Raw genomic sequence first — 4,980 nt, forward strand, 5'->3', positions numbered from 1 at the left:
ATGACACTTTTAATTCGGCAGATGAGATAGCTGTCACATTGTTGATGGAGTTACCCATTCGCTGAATCTGGCCGCTTATCTTTGTTTAAATTAGGAAAATTAAGTCCAAGTGGTTAGCTGCATGGAAAGTGAATAGTGGGTATGTCTTGAGCTACGACGGTCACACAGGATTCCTATTCAGTTTTTTAGGAGTTCTCTCGGTGTCATTTTCTACACAGACCAGGCACCCAAAACCAAACATTATATGAAATGCATAGTCTTATAAAACAGAATTACCCAAAATCTTAAGTAAAACGACATTATTCAAAAAACATGCCCATAATGAGGGATCTCTCCTAATTACAGACATGGGATTCTCATCTGGCCCCATCACCCTCGAGGCTCTGATACCCCGAATCATAACTTCGATCTCTTTTGTGGAAGGAGGGCCAATTACTGCAGTTGGTTCAATGGGAGAATCTGAATGGTTTGAGGTCAGCTCTGTACTAGAATTAGATGAGTAAAGATCACTGATATACGTGCTCCATTCATCTTCCTTTATAGGAGTTGATAGGGATTTTATTCTACACCCACAACAGTTAGATATAATTTCACAATATCTTTTTGAAACCTTCCAGGAGTCAGCTTCTTTTAAGTTGAACCAGTAAAGTAATTAACTTACCTCTTTCAGCAAAAAAAGAGACTCATTGTCTTATCACTAATAAATGTATCTTCTTATTTTGGGGAATGACAGGATTAAAATGTGGTCTCTTTAATCAAACCTGGTTCTACAGTTTAGATGTGGTCTCCAGGGATTTCATACCTTGCATACATAATTATTGAATAAAGGGATAGCGACAGTGGCTCCATGGTTAATACTGCCAACGATTATTTCAGTTGAGCAATTCCCTTAAAATTCCAGTGTGCTTTACCATTAGATTTATCACAGCTCACTGAAGTAGCTTTAAGGTTCCAGGACCCTACTTCATTTTGAGCCGAGTCAATCAAAAGGAAAGTACTTTATGATCGCCAAAAGGAATTATCAATGACTTTCATATTTAAGATCTTCCCTAAAGTAGTGAAAGGGACAATCACATAATTGATGATTGAGCAACTATCCGAAGATTTGTGTGTGACATTTGCAGGAGTATTGTTTTAATTTCTTCCGTTAACATTAAAAATTCCTTAATACTTTCACCAACAAGAGACCTCTTTTATTTTTGGCAAATACTATTGGGAGGTAAGATTGTGGGGGAATTTTCTGACGCCTCTTCTTTGGCTCATTTGTAACAAGCCTTAAAGCATAGTTGATATTTAGGCATTAAAATCACCCATCAATAATGTGTATTTACAAACTTATCATTCTTAAATTTTAGATATAAAAGAAAAAGTTTCCATTACTAGTTGCTCCTAAGTGGAGTCAGGGTGCACCACCACAAGAGAGTCATTAATGTCTTGGTCACCCTTATGGATTATTGTTATAGCCTTAATTAATTTTGAGTTCTGAATAAACTGACTATAAGACTGCCTGTAATTATTACAAGGTTCATTATGGCTGAATTACATTCTACTTCAACATACTGCTGCTTTCTTACCAACACATGTGGGCAGCTACCAATGTAGATCATTTAATGCTCAGTGCTTACCCCCTTGGGACTGACTTATTTCAGCCTCTTTCTACTTACATTATTTGAGTTTAATGTTTTGATAATGTCTGTTCTATGCACCTTTCTTCGTCCCACCATATTATTTTGAAGTGAGGACAGAGCTGCCTTAGCATGATACAATAGGTAACAAAACAAAAGATATGAGAACAAATTGCTCACAAAGCTTAAATAGTCAGAACCAAATTATGATGTCAATTCACATTTTACAATAGGCATTCTTAAAGAAAGTAGCTAAATGCATTACTTTTTGTTTTCTGTTGTTTTGCCATTTTCATCCAGCCCCCTTACAGTCCCTGACGTTCCATTGTGTTCTGCCTCATTTTTCTCCTCCGTCCTACACAAGTTGTTACACCTTAATTACCTCCACCTTTTTCTTTATCACTCCCAAACATCTGCATTAGTTTCTCAACAGTTCACTTTGTAACAAATTAACATTTACCATTGATGAGACACTTATGCTAAATCCCAGTCTCTCTTTGTGACTGCCTCTTAGATACCATCTCACAACTCTCCTACTCATGCCCTATTTATTACTTATTCCTCTGCCTTCTTTCATACACTACACACTTGGGACCTGGGTGGAAGAACGTCTATTCTTTTCCACCCCTCTTGGATTCCTGTTAACTCTTCTCCATTACTATTGTACATATTACACATTAGCATGCAGTTTCTTTTTTTCTCACTCATCCTATCTCTTTCCTCATCATCTATTGTCATTAAGGTCATCTCGAGTTCCACTCTGTCTCTCTCACGCAGCTTCCATCTCCACCTTGCCCCTGTCATCTCTAATCATGGCTCCTATTACTATTCCCAAATAATAAACCCAGCTTCTTGAAAGCCGGGATCCTCTCTGAATCTGTTTTTTCTAAAGTTTGCTTACTGACCTACTTCCTCTTATCTCATCCCTTTTCATTTATTTCCACTTACTTATGACCTCTCAGCCTCCTGCACCCACTGACTCTCATGCGTGTGTTTCTCGAATAGAAGTTTACTCAGGAAACCCTCTTTAAGGCATCATGACCATGGAAACCCACTAAATGTCTGCTTGCTGATCTTAACAAAGCTTTTGATTACTGGTGGATATTCCATTTGACAAGTTACAAATGGTTTTTACTGGCTACAGTTGTGGATGTGTGTTACTTTGACATTAGCCAATGTATGTCCTGTGCACGGTCTGGTTTATATGTAGGCGTTACTCTAGAAACCCATCTGAAACCAAAATGCCCTATTTGAGTCTTATAAAAAGTCTTGAGGTCTTCTGGATTCAAATGGAATCTTCTCAAAGAACTTGAGAATGCTTATGCTACCAAACAGATCCAGTGAAAGCTTTTTATAGCTGGTCAACTTGATTTTGCACCAGAGAATGTGTGCATATAGCAGTGCTTAATTTAAGCCGGTGGTTTCCGGTGCACGGCACCCGCACTTAGGGGTCGATTAGGATCGCGGACGGACTTGAGTCCGTCCGCGACCCCTGAGGAGGAGGGAACGTCCGCAAGGGCTGCGGCGTTCCCTCCGATCAAATTAGGATGTGACCGCCAGGGTGGCGGTCACATCCTCTATCTCTAACATTGCGGCGGGTGCAGCTTCAAGCTGCACCCGCCGCAATGTAAAAAATCCATGCACAGCATTTGCGTGCACAAAGCGGCAGGCACCGCGCGGTGCCTGCTGCATTGTGCACGCAAATGCAGGGGGGTACCATAGGTACCCCCCATGTGCACCCCCCACCCCACCTTCACCCAGGGGGCCCGCAACGGGCCCCCGAAGTGAAGGTCCGTATGCTTTTCCACGGCGGGAAAGCCGCCGCGGAAAAGCATATATTTTCAGACATCCTAATATGCCTGGCGGTGTCTGATAGACACCGCCAGACATGTTAGTGCTTTTCCGCCGCGGTCGCCTTCCGACCGCGGCGGAAAAGCGGCGGACAGATTATCAGACCCACCAGCCATCCTAATTTGGCGGTGGGTCTTTGGAGTCTCCGCCGCGGTTTTTCCGCATCCTCCAGGCCGGCGGACACTTCCGCCGGCCCGGAGGATGCGGAAAAACCGCCATCCTAATCGGCCCCTAAATCTTCAACACTGGCATTTATAGTACTGTTGCTTATTCCGTGGGCTGTCTCAGGGGCTCTGAAGTTGATGTAAGGTGGAAATGCTGTCAATAACTTCAAGCTAAATTTAAACATGTAGAGAAAGCGTGCCAGACTAGAAGAAAAGACCAGAATATTTATAGTAAAACCACTTGCACGATCAATTAAATACAGACCACTAACTTTTCGAGCAAAAATGCTGACCTTGTGCTTTTGTGCTTAGCGTAACCTGTGCTCCAGAATGTTACCACAATGGAGAACATAGCAAAAAACTAAGACAGTTTATAATGCCTATTTCAAAGTTACATACTCTTCTAAATCAGTTTACATTGATTTGAGGCTGAAAAGAAATGATTACGAGTAAAATAAAGTGCCGCTAAATTGCCATCTTTGCGCCTCTACATTTCCGTTTTTATGCCGCTAAATTTGCAAATCTATGCCGCAATATCCTGGGGGGTCTGAATAGGTGATGGAAGTTTCATTAGTAGATTCTACCTTGGATAACTATTTCCTTAGGAAATCTGAGGGATTTGCATTATCACCTAGCTCTAAATCAGGCCCTATGTTTTACAACATGAAATATGTTATGCAATGGCACTGCCACTGATTCTTTCTGATACAATGTATAACTTTTTATGTCGTAGACTGCACTATTCCACACATACACCATCAGCATGTACATTCATAAAATGTGTGTAAAAACATTTTTCATTTTTACAGTTTTTAAAAATGAATAGCCTTTGTTAATAGCCTAAGGCACGTTATTCGCTAAAACAGATTGGTTTTATCAAATGCATTTTAGGTGAGTTAGCAGACTATAAGAGATGCACATTTCATACCTAGAGTTCTTCCTGAATTCAAGCAGTTTTCATTCAATGCTACTCTCAAAGCGTTACGAGAACATGGCATGCAAAAGCATCTGGCTAAGTTTAATGGAAAGCAGGGGTTCTAAGGCATGGCTTGCCTTAGAAATTTGGGAATCACCACAAATATGTACATTTATGGGCATTTCCAAATTCCTTTCTATCCAGTAGTTGATCAGACATAGATGTAGTAACCAATCACACACATATTTACTGGGGCCAAGCAGAAAAAAGTGGTATTGCACAAGAAGCTCTTTGACCCTGTGTGGGTTTCTACACTGTGTAGAAATCCACAGCGGGAGAACAGGAGTCCGCTGGAATTGTCATAACATTTCCAGTAGTGCATCTGGAAACCTACACCAGACACAGTTATCTAGGCATACTATTG

This window comes from Lissotriton helveticus, chromosome 4_1 (assembly GCF_964261635.1).
Source record: "Lissotriton helveticus chromosome 4_1, aLisHel1.1, whole genome shotgun sequence".
NCBI classification, from domain to species: domain Eukaryota; kingdom Metazoa; phylum Chordata; class Amphibia; order Caudata; family Salamandridae; genus Lissotriton; species Lissotriton helveticus.